The sequence below is a fragment of the Nilaparvata lugens genome, chromosome 2 (assembly GCF_014356525.2).
Source record: "Nilaparvata lugens isolate BPH chromosome 2, ASM1435652v1, whole genome shotgun sequence".
Lineage (NCBI taxonomy): Eukaryota > Metazoa > Arthropoda > Insecta > Hemiptera > Delphacidae > Nilaparvata > Nilaparvata lugens.
In genome coordinates this window covers 28,256,224-28,276,984 of record NC_052505.1, presented here as the reverse complement: position 1 = coordinate 28,276,984, position 20,761 = coordinate 28,256,224, and positions in this window count along the sequence as shown.

Here is a 20,761-nt window from a genome sequence, read left to right as displayed (position 1 = left end):
ACTTGAATAGATAATTCATTGATTTCATTTAAGAGCGCAGAATATTCTTTCAAAGTATTTTCAATAGATATGCTTCTCATCAAAAATTGAGATTGAATTTTAGGATCATTGATGTCCTTCAACAAGTCATAAGCTTGTTGAACACAGCTAAACAAAGTTCCTTTCTTCTTCGCACGAATAGTAAGCAAGGCTTGTGGGCTTGCCATTGTAACTAAGTAACTGATTAGATAAACAAGGAGATTTGGAAAGGATCTTTGTAACTGGATTTAACATGCATATCAGTGCATGTATCAACAAGTAACTCTACTATTAACGAATTGAAATTTAAATTGAAAAATGAATCTCTTGGAAATAGAACATATCCCAGGCCTGGTTGGACCATGTGTGATCCCGTCCTGTCCCCAAACCTATGGATTGGGGTACAGTTAAGATTTAATTCACGAAAACATCGACAGCCCCAAAAGTAAGTCTTTAATTTGCACTAACCTTGGAACTGGTGAGGAAGTGGACTGTATCTCGTGTGTAGAAGTTACTGCTGACGATATCCTGTCTTTATGCGTAGGCTATAATTATGATATTGTACATATATCACAAAACGAAACGAGGTAATTGCGTTCAGCTCGAACGCCACGGAAACAGGAGAAACGAAATGAAAACGATGTTGACTTCTCGAGCACGCTTCTCGAAGTGGTGGGTTGAAAGGTAAACGGGGAGGATGAAGGAGGGGTGAGGGAGAGAGGTTATCTTGCCTCTTTGGGAGAGGGGGAAGGGGAGGAAAGCACAAACTAACCAACTCACAATGAAGGCTGCCGATCCTCCGTGAATCCACCAACATTGTTTGGTGAAGTATTCTCATTCAGAACTCTAACCTATTACAGATTTCAAACACGTTGAAATTCGAACTAGCAATATTTATTATTATCAATTATTTTGAGAACTTCACATATTTTTATTCAACAAGACATACAAATCATTGATTTGGATCACTTTATCAGGACTTACAATAATTGGACTCAATTTTTGCAAGCCTAGCCTAGCCTGCATTGACATACATTGTTCATCACGATTTTTCATGTATTCAGTGCCTACAAATTTTGAGACATTCCAACTTTAAACAATTATTCATCTTTAAAACTACATTATTCTCTCCATGGTACATCATCCTTGCTGAAACCCTGGTTCCTGAATGTCAAGTCTCATTGAATCTCCTTATTCAACTCTGGTTCCTGTTATTCAAATTTCTCTGGACATTGAGATTGGACGGCAGCACACTTGAAAGGCGGTATCTGTTCCTTTTATCAACTTATTTACCTAATTATAATTACTACAATTCTATTACCAACTTGAATAATATAGTTATTCTCATAGCTGGCCTGGAGATTTGCCAGCCATTTTGAAATTACCTGCTCAGACCTACTAGAAATTTATTACATTGAATTTGAACTATTCTATTAGCTGGCCTAGAGATTTTTGCCAGTCATTTTAAATAATTTTTATTATTTAGACTACTTATTTTCACTGGCATTTGTATATTAATACATAAGTTGTATTTGACTCATTTTGTATCATCCTTTGGTGATACTTAAGCTTAATAAGCTTTTTCATTTCAATAATTTACTTCATTAAGTCAAAGCAGTTTTAGACATTTTGATTGATCATTCTAAGGTTATTTTTTCTAGTTTCAATGTTGTTTCCAAATCATTAATTCTCAGATTCAATCATTCCTAATTAAGTTATTCATTTTCAATATCAATCAATAGCCTACAGTTTAAATATTCCAAAATTTGCTTATTACTGATTTTTCAATTTGCTAATAAATATTAGGCTTACTACTTTTATACTATTTTTCAATACTGTATTTCTGTTCACAGATACTTTGGATTAATTTTCAATTTTGGGCACCAAATGCCATCTTAATAATAGTTTTGGATTATATAGCATACCTATTTTTTGACCATCTTCTATGGCATATATTCAATATTTGTAATTGTTTTACTATTGAAGCCCGGGAGCTTCCCTCATTAAAGTTTATTACTATTATCAATATATATTATATACCTATTGTTGAATCTGTTTTATTATCTTTACTTCAATTCTTGAACCTTGCTCTCTCATCTGATGATAAGGGAACAAGGCTCTGGTCCTCCTGGTTATTATTTCACTACTATCAATTCTCATTCATTCTCCAGTGAAGTGGCGCATGTTTACTCAACTCCCCAGTGGCATCAGTTGTAATTTAATCATAAGCAGTCCACTGCCAGCTGTGCAGAGTGCATGCAATGCTTCAGTGTGTGTGTGTGTGTGTGTGTGTGTGTGTGTGTGTGTGTGTAACGGAATGACTTGAAATTCGGAACTTAAGGTCCTTACACTATAAAGATCCGACACGAACAATTTCGATCAAATGCAATTCAAGATGGCGGCTAAAATGGCAAAAATGTTATCAAAAACCGGGTTTTTCGCGATTTTCTCGAAAATGGCTCCAACGATTTTGATCAAATTCATACCCAAAATATTCATTGATAAGCTTTATCAACTGCCACAAGTCTCATATCTGTAAAAACTCAAATCTGTAAAAATTCCAGGAGCTCCGCCCCAGCTATGCAAAGTTTGATTTCAGATTCCCAATTATCAGGCTTCAGATACAATTTAAACAAAAAATTCCAAGTTGAAAAGATTGTGCATGAAAATCTCTACAATTAATGTCCAGTGACATTTTCACCTAAAATATTGAAAATAAGCTCGAAATTGGAGAAAATGTGATTATCTAATTGCAAACTGTTGGCAACTGTTAGATTTCGTCTCATATTTTAGCCAGTCTTATGGTCATCCATCTTGTTTTTGTAATATTTGAATCTACCGCTGCTGCAGTCCACGGACAACATTCTCACTTGTCATGCGTTCTCTGACGTCACAGTTTCATTGACCGCTTGATTGATAGTAGCGCTAGTTGTCGTCCGCTTCTTTCAATGTTTTCTAGTTTAATATTCGTCTATAAGTATTTTGAATTGTATTTTCATTGTTTTTGAACCTCCATTGGTATACTTCAACAGTCACATCAACCTCAACACCTTCAGTTCGCTTAATATCGATTTTATATTTTCACTTCATTCGTTGAGTTTGTGCACATGACTGCCAATCACGTCATGTTTCCGCTATGGGCAGTTCCTGTTTCTTCAACCAGCATGCAAGTAGCATCACTCTCTTTGTACAGCTATACGATGTAACATCTTAGTTTAACGCGTCCATCTTTGGAAAACTTTATCCATTTTCATCATTCATTATGTCCTAGTTTGTGTGCTTATTCGATAACCATTCAATGCATTTATCATCAGTGAACGTTTTTCAACCATAATTTCTATGAATTTAACTTACCTTTCGGGACTTTTCTTCTAAGCGTCCCTTTTGCAAATCACACCATGCTTTCTGCGTACAACGTTTTCAATTATTCATCATATTAGTATTATGAACTGTAAGTAATTTCAACATGAATTCCACATGAACTTTCAACAATCCTCAATATGAACTTTTGATTCATTATTTATCACTTCAATTTTACTGAGCATCAGTACACATTATTTAGCGGTTACATTCATTCATCTTGTATGCTCATAGGAGATACATTTTCAACTTGGGAAGTCTTGTGCAAGTGCAGCTTACCTTATTCAACATTTCAACTCAGGAAATTTGCGCAAGTGCAGTTTGCCTTTCATTGTCAACCGCTACTCATTTTTAGCTACTCAGTCTTAGCTACTCATCATTTATTTAGTCAAACTTTGTCAATCTCAATTCTTACTGATGCCAGTGATTTCATTCATCAAGAACATTTTATCTTGTTTTTCAAATATTTATTCACTGCAATTACATCAACTTTAGGACATAACTTCAAACATTAATTTATTCTACTTAACTCATGGTGGAATTTTTTCCAATTAACATTCAACCAGTGAAACTCATTCAATTTGTGAAGTGCCCATTCGTCGTTATATTCATTATCAATTTAATATTGAAACAGTCTCAATTTTCAATATCTCAATGTATTCAAGTCAAGTTCTCTTCCGCATCGGTCACCGTTTATCAGGATATAATCAAGATATCTTCATCGTTCAACTTCTATTAGCCCAGCAGCTGTCTGCAACTACAATGTACTTGACAGGAGTCAAGTTTCATCCTCGGATTTTGAGTCACCGTAGGCCTATCACTTCGGCAACACATCATTAATTATTCAGGGAAGTCTTATTCTATTATTCACATTTTTGTACTCACCCTCTCAGAGGCACTGTGTTTACTGGTAGTCTTCATCCCATCAATTTTGTTCCTGATTAACTTTTTATTCCTAAATAATAACTATTTAAATACTATCAATCATTCAATTTTTTATTTTTTATATTATTATTACTTATGTGTTCTACATATAGTAATATTCCCCATGTAACTTGACATGCTTTAAGCTGTCATTTCCCAGCCCGCTTATGTAATACAATATGCTGAGCTTCGTCTCCTTTCAATATTGTATTTGGTATTTTTCAACCTTTTCTATTTTTAATTATTAATCGAACCTTCAGTTCTGGACAGACTTTCTGCTCCTTCTGCTTACATTATAGCCAAGTTGCTATATTTGTCCTCTTTCAGTGTTACATAGTCAACAGCTTGAAAGCTTCAGGTACGATTGGATTCTACCTAAACTGAATTCCTAGTTATCATTTTTTGTGAAATTAGGTAATTGTTCATATTCATATAATTTTTTGTACTTTCATACCTTTAAGATTACTAAGAATTTGCAGGACTTTTATCTAGGATTTTTTGTCTCTCGACTGATTTTATTAGTCAGGTTAAGATTCTCATATTTACTATCATTTTTTCAAGTATTCTAAATTTTATTCATTTAAACATTGCTAAATTGTACGTTCAATTCAATCATTACTCATTGTCATTATTGTTCTATTATTAGTTTCAGCATCAATATACTCTTTTGTGTATTTCAACATTAACATTGATATCCCAACTTTATCTTTGTATTACTCAATCTTTTGCGCTCACAGAGGTAACATCATTTTGAAACATTGTATCAGTATTCTTAAACGTACTAGCAAAAAGTCTAGGTACAATAAACAACTTGAGTGCATTCCTAATTCTTTTTATTTTAATTACAACTACATTAATTTTAAGCATTCCAATAGTTACATTCAAATATCAGCATTACATACGGATAATAAGAAACTTATTATCTATCACTCTTCAATTATTAGTCATCATTATTGCACTACTTTTGTGCATTCTACTTGTGCTCAGACGCACAGTAAACCAGAGGTATTTTTTCGGATCTACACATTCAAGGTTTGTAAATCCGCTCATAGCAAATAATGAAGAGCTGTCAGTGCCTAGATCAGATATAGATCTCATCTATACACTTTCACACAGTCCACTACTTTGCAGATCGGCCTTACAACCCGATCTACTGACAGTCAACATTATTTCTTGGTCCTCCGGGCCGGATCTTCTGGCATCCTGTGGTGATTAGTAACTATTTTATTGGATTGCTATTTTTCAAGTTTCTCTTTGGGTACCTTAATTTTTTTCAAGTCCTCTGTAGTTAGTTGAATATACCCAATACAGGTAGAGCAGTCAGCGTCCATGTTTATCAACTGCATTCTAGCATACATTAGTCTTACATCATTCTAATAATACTCGTATATATTTCAGTATCGAAGGGTGAACCAGCACTGCGGCCAGAGAGGTACACTACATTGTATTGGCGCAGTGAACCAGCCAACCTGTAAACTGTTCGTGGACCCAGACCTGAGCAAGAGCCGATTCCAAGCACAGAAGCATTCAGAACACTGCTGCACCTTGCATCTTGCCAAGTCTAAAGGCAATTCATCTGGGGACCGAATCAGTCGCTGGCTATTCAATTTGTAAGACCGAACCATTTATCAATTCTGTAAATTCATTTTACCGACATACCTTTTGTAATATCTTTTCTCTGTGAGCGTCATAAATTTTTTAGGATTACTATTCAATTCTTGCTATTTCAAGAGACTTATCTATTCATCAATTTACTTAATATTTTTAAATGCATTGAATTCATGCAAATATTAATACTTACCATGCATTTGGTGCTATCTTGATAAGTAATTTTCATTGTGCAATTATCATTAATTTTTACGCAATTAGTCAACAAACCATTGACGACATTCATTTATTTCAAACAATCAACTGATTAGTTTTCATTGACAATTTCTATAATCAACCATTGTGTACTTATTGCGCTAGTTATTGTGTTACATTGTTTTATTACGTCCATTCAACATTATATTCATATATATCTATTCTTATATTACTCAAATATTAATTAATTTTTTCAAGTCTATATATATTTTGTACAATTCAGTATGGAGAATCCAAACGACTCGCTCGTCACCCTTGAAGGTGAAGTTTCTCAAGGTGAGGTCAGACAATGTCCGTCTCCCACCATTCCTAACAATCTTGACACTATCAATCGGCAATTGATTCGATTAATTCAAGATGGATCAAAGAAATTCAAAATCGTAATGACTACTTTTTAGCTGAAGATCTCAAACAAGAGATGTTAATGCTTAAGAAAAATTTTCATAGTACTACTGAAAATCTTTCCAACAAAGGTTGGCCTGTTGACATTGAATTGTGTCACCAAATTTGCCAGAATTTTGGTACTGTTAATTCTGTACTCTCCAATGCCATATATGAATATGAATTGAAAACTAAAAGAGTAAGTGAAGTCAGCTCCCCATCTCACTCAAATCACGTTGATTCTCCTCACATGGTGAGCGCTCGTCTACCAGACATTCCATTGCCAAAATTTGACAGTAGTCTCAGCGCTTGGCTCAATTTCAAATCGACCTTCACAAGTCTTGTTATCAATAACCGTAACCTTGATAATACATTGAAATTTCATTACCTGCGTCAAGTCCTTTCTGGAGAAGCACTTAATAGAATTTCTAATTCTCCTTCTGGAGATTTTGAGTTAGCTTGGGAACTCTTGACTCAACGTTACAATAATTCATTATTAATTGCCGAAACTCATATTTCAGCCATACTCAACCCTCCTAAACTTGACTGTAGATCATCCCAATCGTGGAGATTATTTATTGACAATCAAAAGACAAATATCTCTGCTCTTGAAGCCCTTGCGCTCAATATTAGTGTGAAAGATCTCATTTTTATTTTTTTCACTGTGTCACGATTTGACAATGCTACTATTAGAGATTGGGAGAGATTTTGTTCTACCAAATCTCAACTTACCATTGATTGCCTTTGGGACTTTTTAGAGTCGCAACATAAAATCGCACAAGCACTGTCGAGCTCATTCAACAACACATCAGTGCAACGCAATACGCCGGCTAATAACCAGCCTAGCACCAGTCAACAACCATCACAGCCCAAAGCCAATATCATGAATCTCAACACTTCAAATTCACCGAATGTTTTCAACAGAGCATCAACTTCTGAGTGTTATTTTTGTCGCAATGGCTCTCACAACATTTCCAATTATAATCAACTTCTCAAAATTCCAACTTCAGAGTGAACCTCTGCTGTATTGAAAAAATCCTTGTGTGTCAACTGTATTTGGCCATGAGATCGAGCTCACCAATGTCAAGGTTCCTGCAAGACGTGCAATTTACGACATCACACACTACTTCATGGGTCAAGTCCTGTCCCTAAGAGGTCCAACTATGTCACAACATCGAACCATGCGCGCAATCCAGTGAAAAATCTGTCGCAGAGCATGCAGTACTGTGAGTATAACATACCTCATCAGTCACAACAACAATTAAGGTATGATAATCAATACAACCAGCCATCGCAAATGTCATCAGTGCATCCAGCATCAATGAACTCCAATTCAGCAGTGCCAATGACACACATGGTTTCACCTGCGCCGCAAATATCAACTAGCCTTGTCCAGCAGTTGCCGACTTCTAGTGTTGTTGTCAATTCAATTCCCTCTAGACCTCAGTCATCAAATTCTGAGGGAAGTCGTCAATTTGATTCATCTCAATCCAGTTTGCAGCCTGCCACAAATGTTGTTGAATCTCACAATCAGACAGTCAGCTATGCCCACAGCGCACCACAAATCAAATCCATTGATAGCAGACGCACTTGCATCATGCCTACAGCCCAGCTGATCGTCTTTGACAAGAGTGGTCAAACTGTAATTTGCAGCGCACTCCTCGACAGTGGCTCTGACAGCTGTTTTATTTCACGTCAATTAGCTACTCAACTTCAATTACCCACTATTTATACTGGCAGCACAGTTCACACTGTATCTGGCAGTAATGCTACCTTATTGAATTTGTCATCTTTAAGTATTCACTCACCTGACCGAGCTTGGTCAACTCACATTGATTGCATTGTCACAGAGAAAATTGTTCCTAGTGTTCCACCATCTGGACTCAATTTTTCAGATTTCAATATTCCCCCAATGTCGTTTTAGCCGATCCTACCTTCTTCAGAATTTCAGGAGTGGATATACTCTTAAACGTTGATGTCTACGCCATGCTTCATTTACCTGGTCAAATTCGTCTGTCCGAAAGCTGTATTCTTCAGAATACCAAGTTAGGTTGGATAGTCTGGGGCTCCATTCCTGCTTATAAATCATCTGTCACCCATCAACACATTTCCAATTTCGTTTCTAGCATTGAACATGTGTCCAACGCAGACATCTCTAAGCAATTGGAAAAATGTTGGCGAATTGAAGAAATTGATACTGATTCCAGCAAGCCATCAGAACACGCACAAATTGAGCAGCACTACATTGAGAATGTTCAACGTCAAGATGATGGCAGATTTTCTGTAGCCTTGCCGAAAAAGGATTCATTTCATTCGTTAGGTCAATCCTTCAGACAAGCATTGACTCGCTTTCACTCGCTTGAGAAACGTCTTGATACTCATCCTGAACTCAAGAAACAATATATACAATTCATGGATGAATATATTGATTCAGGTCACATGTCTCTTGCACCACCTTCATCTCCATATGATCCATATTATCACATTCCTCATCATCCAGTTTTCAAGCCAGATTCCATGACTACCAAACTTCGAGTTGTGTTTGATGCTTCAGTGAAGTCCACTTCAGGATTATCACTCAATGATGTTCTTCACATTGGTCCAACAGTGCAGCCTGAGTTGTTTGACACAGTGCTCAGATTTTGTATGCATTGTATCGCATTCATTGCTGATATAGCGAAAATGTACCGCCAGATTCTTGTTCATCCAAATGACAGAAATTTTCAACGCATCATTTGGAGATCTGATCAGAATCAACCTATTCAAGAGTATCACTTGAATACTGTCACTTACGGCACATCCTCAGCTCCATACCTTGCTACACGCACGCTCAATCACTTAGCAGATGTTGAATGTTCACTGCAATCAGCAGTTCACCAAGCCATTAAGGAAGATTTTTACGTGGATGATCTTATCAGTGGTTCATCTTCACTCTCATCAGCCATCGAGTTGGCTCATCAATTGCTTACTACACTTAATAAAGGAAATTTTGAACTCAGGAAGTGGTTGTCTAATTCGTCAGAATTACTTTCAACGATCCCAGCTCATCTCATCGAGACAGCTACATCACGACCATTATCTGATTCAAACGACAGTGTTGTTAAGGCACTTGGTCTCATTTGGAATTCTACGGCTGATCAACTCACTATCTCATCCAACATTTCAAAGTTGTTTATCAAACATCTTCAGCATTTTCATTTTCAAGCATTTTCACATCGTTCTAGGAGATTTGAACAACAACACAAAAGAACCAAATCAGCACAGGCAACTGGAAGACTATGATAATCTACTCAGTGAATATGGATTCCTACATTGTATAAAGAAGGCAACTCGTATTGGAAATAATAGCGCTTCATGTATAGATCATATTCTGATAAACTTTAAAAAAGATATAATACCAATAGTTTTCCCAAATTCTATCACAGATCATTTCATAACTATTCTGGGAATTAAATATGATGCGGTGGAACACAATCACAACAGAAGAAAACACTACTATGAAAGTATTGATTATAATAAACTTTCATTAGCACTAACGAATGAGACCTGGAATTCCGTGTACCTGCAGGAATGTGCTGATAGTGCTTTGAAGGAAATTATAGAAATACTGAAGAAATACACAGAAGAATGTAAAGTTATTAATAGAGTATCGCACACAAAAAGAAAAATTAAGCCTTGGATTACAAATGGACTAATTACATCAATAAGGAAGAGAGATAAATTACACAGGCAAAGCAAGAATAATACAGCGAATCTACAGCTTAGAGAGTATTATAGAAGGTACAGAAATCTACTAACAACTGTAATAGAAAATGCGAAGAAACAATACTTTTCAAGGCGATTTGAAACTTCCAGCAACTCTAAGCAAACATGGGAAGTAATAAGAGAAATAACCGAAGTGCAACTGCCAAGAACACAAATCCACCAAATCAACTTGGGAGAGAGAGAATTGAAATTGGGAGATGATGATAAAGATATGGCAAATTCTTTCAATGAATTTTTTATTAGTATTGGATCAAAACTGGCCCAGGACATTCTAAATAGCGATTGTAATGGCGCAGATGAGCATGCGGCAGCTGATCAGATAGTCTGCCGGTCATTATTCTTTACACCTGTCAGTGAGGACGAAATGATGAAAATCATTAATAGTCTTAAAGCTAATAGTGCACCTGGACTCGATAATTTAAAACCAGATTTTTTCAAACAGAATATTACTGTACTTGCCAAGCCTTTAACACATATTGCAAACAGAATTTTTGAGGAAGGTGTTTTTCCACAGTGTCTTAAGGAAGCTGTCATTTGTCCAATCTTCAAAACAGGAGATAAGAAAGATATGAATTGCTACAGACCCATATCATTACTCAGTACATTATCAAAAATTTTTGAAAAGTGTATCAAAACAAGACTGATCAGCTTTCTTGAAAAAAATAATCTTCTATCGCCAAACCAATATGGTTTTAGATCTAGTCGCAGTACAAATGATGCTATCCACTATGTGACCACTCAGATTGCCGATAAAATAAACATTGAAGAGAAACCATTAGCAGTATTCTTAGATTTAAAGAAGGCTTTTGATACGGTGTCACATGACATTCTTCTTTCAAGGCTTGATAACTATGGAATAAGAGGAGTCGCATGGAATCTTTTCAAGAGCTACCTATCAAACCGAACACAATGTGTCAGAGTCAATGGATGTATAAGCAACAAGCTGACTGTAAAGTTTGGAGTGCCACAAGGAACAGTACTAGGACCAATTCTTTTTCTTCTGTACATAAATCCATTATGCAACATGGTAATAAATGGATCAATCACCACATTTGCAGATGATACTGTTATACTGTTCTCTGAACCGACCTGGGAGATGACCTGGAGAGAAGCCGAGACTGGACTTCAGAGGGTGTCTCGCTGGTTGGCTGAAAATCTACTAACATTGAACCATGAAAAAACCTTCTTTCTGACCTTTTCGGCGACTCAACATGGACAGCCAACAGGAGATGAGATAGTAATCAAGAATCAATGGAATAACACTTCATACACAGTTCACAGGAAACAGTCACAGAAATACCTGGAGTTACTATGGACTCTTTTCTGCGCTGGGATCATCATCTCAATGAATTATGCGGGAGACTGAGGAAGACCATCTACAGATTCAGGATTCTGAGGACACTGGTCGACAAGGGATGTCTAAGAGTTGTCTACTTCTCTCTAGCACAGTCCCTCATGCTGTATGGGATTGTGGGATGGGGAGGTGCAAGCTTCTTGCACATTGAACCGCTCCTCAGGGTGCAGAAGCTGATCATGAGGTCATCAACCAGAAGCCTCCACGCTATTCATCAGACCAGCTATTCAATGAGTTTGACGTGATGGATGCAAGACAGCTTTACTCCAAGGAGATACTATGCAGATTACACAAGAACCCAACAACATTTCAAACTAGAAACCACAACCACAACACCAGATACAGGAATCTTCTCATCACCAGTGTTGCAAGGAAGGCACTATACCAGAGACATTTCAATCATTTAGCACCAAAATTATATAATCTACTTCCTGCAAACTTTAAACAGATTAATCCTCCTAGAAAGTTCAAAGCAATAGTACACAATTGGTTGATGAGCAAAGGAAGACAGAACATAGAAAACATTATTTCAAATAACAACTAACCACCTAATGACTTACTAAACACTAACTAATTGATAATACACACAAAAACTAACAAACCTACTCTAGAACATGGTATGCCATAGTGGAGTAGGTCAATTTCCACACAGAAAAACTAAACAAGTAGAGAACACATTATAGGAATCTTTTGTAACTAACTATTGTATGTAATATTGTTATTTATCTAATATTTTTGTAATTGATGTTGTAGTTTTAGTTTTTTTGGGAAATAAACATTTATTATTTATTATTTATTTATTATTTATTGTCATTTGTCCCAAATTGTTATTTCAAAAGCTTTGGCTCCATAAACTTTATTGGGACCAAAAGCTACCATCTGAGCTTCTCACAGAATGGTTATCCATACTTCATGATTTACCAAACATTGCGAATGTTTCTATTCCACGTTGTGTTTTGCCACCCTCTTCAGAGGTCGATTTGGAACTGCATGCATTTTCTGATGCCAGCGCAACAGCATTTGGTGCTTGTCTTTATGTTCGCAGCTCATCATCGGACGGGGTTCAAGTTAGATTGCTTATGTAAAAGTCCAAGGTAGCGTCCATAAAACCATTGCTCACAATTCCTCGTTTGGAACTCCAAGCAGCATATTTGTCATCGAAATTAGTTGTGAAAACAATTCGCGCTTCCAAGCTCAAATTTTCCAGGGTAATCTTGTGGACTGATTCCAAGGTTGTGTGCGATTGGCTCAAGGCTTTGCCAAACAGAGCAGATATCTTTGTTTCGGTTCGTGTCTCTACGATTCAGAATCTTACAGCAGATTTTACATGGAAACATGTCACTACAAAACATAATCCTGCTGACCTAATTTCGAGAGGTTGCACTCCAACAACACTCATCAACAGTTCACTTTGGTGGAACGGCCCGTCTTGGTTGTCCAAGCAAGAAGCTACATGGAATGACATCTCCTGTAATGTTGCAATCATCCGTCCTATCTCATCACATGCCACTAGAGTCACAACTTCAGTGTTGAACAATATTATTCATAAATTGTCTGATTATCATCGCATCATCCGTTCAACAGCATACGTTTGTCGTTTCATCCATAACATCACTCGACGTCATCATCCTGATCAGCGCAGATGTGGTCTACTCACAGTAGAAGAAATTCAAGAGGCAGAAATTGTGATCATCCGCACGGTTCAAGCAGAAGCATTCACAGAAGAGATTCGTCTTCTCCATCAAGGCAGAGAATTGCTTCCGTCTAGTTCCTTGAAAGCGCTATCGCCATTCATTGACAATGACTCATTATTGAGAGTTGGCGGCAGATTGAGTCAATCGGACTTGCCATACGACTACAAACATCAAATCATCTTGCCTTCTAAGCATCGTTTCACTCGTGCGCTCATCATGTCATATCATCGATGTCTTTCTCATGATGGAGTTCAGAGCACCATGACTTCATTACGTCAGCGTTATTGGATACTATCTACTCGTCGTACAGTCAAATCAGTTTTAAAATCCTGCCATTTATGTTTTCGCTTCGCCAAATTTCGTTCGGAACAAATCATGGGACAACTTCCTCCTGTCAGAATACAATCTGATTTTCCATTCTATAACTCTGGCATAGATTATGCTGGACCGTTTTCATTACTTGTTGGTTCCAAGAAATCACGCACATATTCGAAAGCTTATTTAGCTATCTTCGTCTGCATGGTCACGAAAGCAGTACACGTAGAAGTCGTCTCAGAGTTGACAACGAAAGCCTTTATTGCGGCACTCATACGCTTCTCATCACGTCGTGGTATTCCACACTCCATATTTTTGGACAATGCAACCACGTTTGTAGGTGCAAACAATGAACTACAAGATCTACATCAGTTCTTTGAGTCATCTAAAACTCAACAAGATATTCATAACTACACGTCAGTTCTCAATATCAAGTGGCACTTCATTCCACCTCGCGCCCCATCTTTTGGAGGTCTGTGGGAGAATGCTGTCAAGAATTTCAAGAAAATTTTCAAAGTCGTCACATTCAATCATATTCTTAATTTTGAAGATATGACTACATTCGCAGCTCAAATTGAAGCTATCCTTAACTCTCGTCCACTTGTACCTCTTACAGAGGACCCTCAAGATCTTCAGTATCTCTCGCCAGGTCACTTCTTAGTTGGTCACCCATTGACTGCGTTGCCTTTCCATTGCCCACCCACCACCCATGTCAATAACAGGTGTTGTTGGAAACTTCTTCAAAAAATCACTCAAGAACTTTGGGACAGATGGTCTAAGGAGTACTTAGTCACACTTCAACGCAAGCACAAATGGCTTACTGAATCGGACAATCTCACAGTTGACACCATGGTTCTTCTGAAAGATCTCAATTCTGCTCCTTCCACATGGAAGTTAGCTCGCATCATTGAAACTCTTCCAGGTGCAGATGGAAAAGTTCGTGTTGTTACAGTGCAGACTGCACATGGTAGGTTCAAGAGAGCCATCTCTAGTCTCGCTCCGCTTCCAGCATTTGAAGATGATTAATTTTGGTAGTCTTTCACTACTTGTCCTTTTTGTATTAGCATTTATTCATCATGTTATCCACCTATTATTCGTATTGCTAGTGTATTTCTATTCGACTCATCTAACATATATGTATTTTTTCGTACTCATCATTTTTTTGCACTCACTACGTCTTGGTTGACAAGACTCGTTCCTGCATCGAGGGGGGAGCTTTATGTTAGATTTCGTCTCATATTTTAGCCAGTCTTATGGTCGTCCATCTTGTTTTTGTAATATTTGAATCTACCGCTGCTGCAGTCCACGGACAACATTCTCACTTGTCATGCATTCTCTGACGTCACAGTTTCATTGACCGCTTGATCAATAGTAGCGCTAGTTGTCGTCCACTTCTTTCAATGTTTTCTAGTTTAATATTCGTCTATAAGTATTTTGAATTGTATTTTCATTGTTTTTGAACCTCCATTGGTATACTTCAACAGTCACATCAACCTCAACACCTTCAGTATGCTTAATATCGATTTTATATTTTCACTTCATTCATTGAGTTTGTGCACATGACTGCCGATCACGTCATGTTTCCGCTATGGGCAGTTCCTGTTTCTTCAACCAGCATGCAAGTAGCATCACTCTCTTTGTACAGCTATACGATGTAACATCTTAGTTTAACGCGTCCATCTTTGGAAAACTTTATCCATTTTCATCATTCATTATGTCCTAGTTTGTGTGCTTATTCGATAACCATTCAACGCATTTATCATCAGTGAACGTTTTTCAACCATAATTTCTATGAATTTAACTTACCTCTCGGGACTTTTCTTCTAAGCATCCCTTTTGCAAATCACGCCATGCTTTCTGCGTACAACGTTTTCAATTATTCATCATATTAGTATTATGAACTGTAAGTAATTTCAACATGAATTCCACATGAACTTTCAACAATCCTCAATATGAACTTTTGATTCATTATTTATCACTTCAATTTTACTGAGCATCAGTACACATTATTTAGCGGTTACATTCATTCATCTTGTATGCTCATAGGAGATACATTTTCAACTTGGGAAGTCTTGTGCAAGTGCAGCTTACCTTATTCAACATTTCAACTCAGGAAATTTGCGCAAGTGCAGTTTGCCTTTCATTGTCAACCGCTACTCATTTTTAGCTACTCAGTCTTAGCTACTCATCATTTATTTAGTCGAACTTTGTCAATCTCAATTCTTACTGATGCCAGTGATTTCATTCATCAAGAACATTTTATCTCGTTTTTCAAATATTTATTCACTGCAATTACATCAACTTTAGGACATAACTTCAAACATTAATTTATTCTACTTAACTCATGGTGGAATTTTTTCCAATTTAACATTCAACCAGTGAAACTCATTCAATTTGTGAAGTGCCCATTCGTCGTTATATTCATTATCAATTTAATATTGAAACAGTCTCAATTTTTCAATATCTCAACGTATTCAAGTCAAGTTCTCTTCCGCATCGGTCACCGTTTATCAGGATATAATCAAGATATCTTCATCGTTCAACTTCTATTAGCCCAGCAGCTGTCTGCAACTACAATGTACTTGACAGGAGTCAAGTTTCATCCTCGGATTTTGAGTCACCGTAGGCCTATCACTTCGGCAACACATCATTAATTATTCAGGGAAGTCTTATTCTATTATTCACATTTTTGTACTTACCCTCTCAGAGGCACTGTGTTTACTGGTAGTCTTCATCCCATCAATTTTGTTCCTGATTAACTTTTTATTCCTAAATAATAACTATTTAAATACTATCAATCATTCAATTTTTATTTTTTATATTATTATTACTTATGTGTTCTACATATAGTAATATTCCCCATGTAACTTGACATGCTTTAAGCTGTCATTTCCCAGCCCGCTTATGTAATACAATATGCTGAGCTTCGTCTCCTTTCAATATTGTATTTGGTATTTTTCAACCTTTTCTATTTTTAATTATTAATCGAACCTTCAGTTCTGGACAGACTTTCTGCTCCTTCTGCTTACATTATAGCCAAGTTGCTATATTTGTCCTCTTTCAGTGTTACATAGTCAACAGCTTGAAAGCTTCAGGTACGATTGGATTCTACCTAAACTGAATTCCTAGTTATCATTTTTTGTGAAATTAGGTAATTGTTCATATTCATATAATTTTTGTACTTTCATACCTTAAGATTACTAAGAATTTGCAGGACTTTTATCTAGGATTTTTTGTCTCTCGACTGATTTTATTAGTCAGGTTAAGATTCTCATATTTACTATCATTTTTTCAAGTATTCTAAATTTTATTCATTTAAACATTGCTAAATTGTACGTTCAATTCAATCATTACTCATTGTCATTATTGTTCTATTATTAGTTTCAGCATCAATATACTCTTTTGTATGAAACATTTCAACATTAACATTGATATCCCAACTTTATCTTTGTATTACTCAATCTTTTGCGCTCACAGAGGTAACATCATTTTGAAACATTGTATCAGTATTCTTAAACGTACTAGCAAAAAGTCTAGGTACAATAAACAACTTGAGTGCATTCCTAATTCTTTTTATTTTAATTACAACTACATTAATTTTAAGCATTCCAATAGTTACATTCAAATATCAGCATTACATACGGATAATAAGAAACTTATTATCTATCACTCTTCAATTATTAGTCATCATTATTGCACTACTTTTGTGCATTCTACTTGTGCTCAGACGCACAGTAAACCAGAGGTATTTTTTCGGATCTACACATTCAAGGTTTGTAAATCCGCTCATAGCAAATAATGAAGAGCTGTCAGTGCCTAGATCAGATATAGATCTCATCTATACACTTTCACACAGTCCACTACTTTGCAGATCGGCCTTACAACCCGATCTACTGACAGTCAACAGCAACTGTTGATCCTATTGGATCATTCACTATGAAGAGGTAGCATATTCGTGTGTCTCCAGCGTTATTGTCCTGTCAACAGCTGGTTCAGATCTTTGAATAGTAGACTTGAGATGTGCGGGAACACTAGCGTCAGGTGATCTTTTTTCATAACGGCAAGGAAAGTTGTGTGAGTGCGCCACACCAGATTTTTTGTATTTAGTTGTAGTTAAGTGAAGTAGGTAGTTTGTTTACAAATGTCACGGGCTTTTTAATATTTACGAGTTTTATAATTGATCAATTATCATTTTATAATTATTTAATATGCAATAGAGATTCAAATTAGATTTTTTTAGTATTCAAAGTGTTTAGTAAGTGTTTAATAAATTCAAATTGTAAATAGTACAGTTTTAAGAATTCAGAATGTATACAGGTAGTGAGTGTTAAGTGTCCGAAGTGTATTCAGTGTTCAAAGTGTTTTAATCAACAAAAATTTTATAATATTCAACGGTAGCCTATATTAATTTTTTTATATCATCCGTAACTCAACATTTAGCTTTATAACAACATGCTTTAATGAGTAGGCCTATGAACAGTTTTACTTGAACATGCCTAGAAATTGTTGTGTCCCTGGGTGTAAATCAAACTATATATTATAGAAAAAAAACCCTTAGTGACAATATTTACTTTTCCCAAAGATGAAGAGCTGAGGAAAGAATGGACAAGGTGTAGAAAGATTCTAAAGTCACCAACAATTCGGCTGTGTGTATCAATCATTTTAGAGCATCATACATTATTAAAGAAGGCAAGTTTTTGTGTGAAGATGGTTCTTATGTGACTGTTCTAAGAGAAAAAGTAAAACTATGTGATGGTGCCTTTCCTACAATTTTTCCAAATCAACCTTCTTACAACACAAATAAATCGTGTGTAAAGGCATTGGGCAATATATTTCTGAACAATTACTACAACATGAAGAATAATAATCAGTTGCCCCAGCAAGCAAAGTCGCAAAAATTGAGAAGATTGAATTCTTAGGCTAGAATATAACAATAATTATAAGCTATGTGCATGTGAATTGCACTTGAATGCTATGTGCATGAGAATAAATAAAGTCCAGTTACCCTATCAAATAATTACTTCTTTAATAAACCTTAATTGAATTAATTAAACCAAACCTTATTTAAATTCTTAAAAATTATTTTGAACAGTAATAAGTTATTAGAGTGAGCTGGAACCTAGCTAATGGCAGTAAGTTAGTCCACCAAACATGGCCGCCATTTTGTTTGTTTGCTCAGGTCCGGTATTTAGGAGGTCCTGGTTGCAGCCAGACCTGATAACAGCGCTCACACTGACATTCTGGGGCGATACGTCACGGTACGATAGAACAGAAAGCTCTATGTTTATGTAGGATTTTTTCTAGACATTTTAAATTGATAAATTATTTATTATTTATTTAGAAAACATAACAACAGGTCAATGTAACTTACTGAGCGCGAGGTCTACTGTTCACAGAACTACTAGTCTACAGCTGGTACCGATCAACTACGACGGTACACTAACTTCAACTCCAAACTACCGTTTTAATACCAGTACAAAATTGATCACAGGGTGACGTGTTTATTATACAGCTGTAACTTTAGATAATAAATTATAAGTAGCCACTCGGCCTGAAATATCAAAAACATAGGTCTGTAAAATGGATTAATAAATCTTTCACATTCAAAAAATATGTAAAAAATTAAGCTCAGGAATTTTCGCGCTGAGACGACTAGCAAAAATTTCGAACTTAGAAACGTTAAAAGCAGTGTACTTTGCAATGATCCACTCCCACATTTCATATGGAGTTGAAATATATGGAGGAACAAGCATCTCAAACTTAAATAAAATACTCCTATTACAAAAAGAAGCAATAAGAATAATTCTAAATCTTGATAGAGAGCGATCATACAAGCCATTCTTCAGTAAGTTAAAGTTCATGACGGTGTACAGCCTGTACATTTATAGGACAATATTATGTATAAAAACTAACGAATCTAGATTCCCACGGCAAGTAGATACACATAATTACAACACAAGAAATAGAAATAATTTTACAATAAAGAAACACAATAAGAAAAATATAAACAAAGTCCAACGTACATGGGAATAAAATTTATTGGTTGTCTCCCAGGTTGCATAAGACATGAACCTGATAGATCAAAATTTAAGGAATTGCTGAGAGCATATTTGATGGATTTAGCATGCTACAATAAAAACTAGTTTACTGTAAAAAATGAATTTCATACAGTCACTAATTTCTCTTTAGCTTTAAGTTAGTTTTTAGTTTTTGAATTTTTCATGTACATTTTCATGTATGTTTTGGAAAGAAATAAATGATTGATTGATTGAAATAATTATTATTAGTCCCCCTATTAAAATTTCTGGTTAGAAACCATCCCCCCAATACACACAACTTATTCCCAAAGTTTCATGCTGTTCTGTCAAGTAGTTTTCGAGACTATAGGAAACAAACAAACTAACACACAAACAGACATTCAGACATTCATTTTTATATTATATAGAGATGAGACTCACTTTAACCTGTTAACATCAATGGTTCTCATTCAATCTAAGCTGACAGTTTAAAGTGAGAAATAGCCTACAGCTACGGGAGAGACTGCTACTATACCGCCCATTGCAAAGCACGCAAATAGATCCACTTTAAACTGTCATTTTTGTAAAACATTAATGTTATTTTCAAGAAATGCTGTCATTTAGTGAAACCCACTATATATATATATATATATATATATATATATATATATATATATATATATATATATATATATATATATATTATATGGGCTACCGTAGTAATAAGATGTCATTCAAAGTTTGAGGCCCGGTTGCACAACAGCCGGTTAAATTTTAACCGTGATTAATTTCATGAGAACCAATCAGAGAAGGCGTTTTTGAAAAGACAGCATCTCTGATTGGTTCTCGTGGAATTAATCACGGTTAAAATTTAACCGGCTGTTGTGCAACCGGCACTGAGAACATCTCAATCTCATCACCGGTAGTACCTAATTTGAAAGATAAAAAATTACAAACAAGAGAATAATTGAAAAAGTAACACAAATAGATAATTGGAAAAAATGAAAATTCTTACAAGTCATCCTCAATTTATTTTAATTGTTGAGAGATGAATTTAAAAAAATCAATTA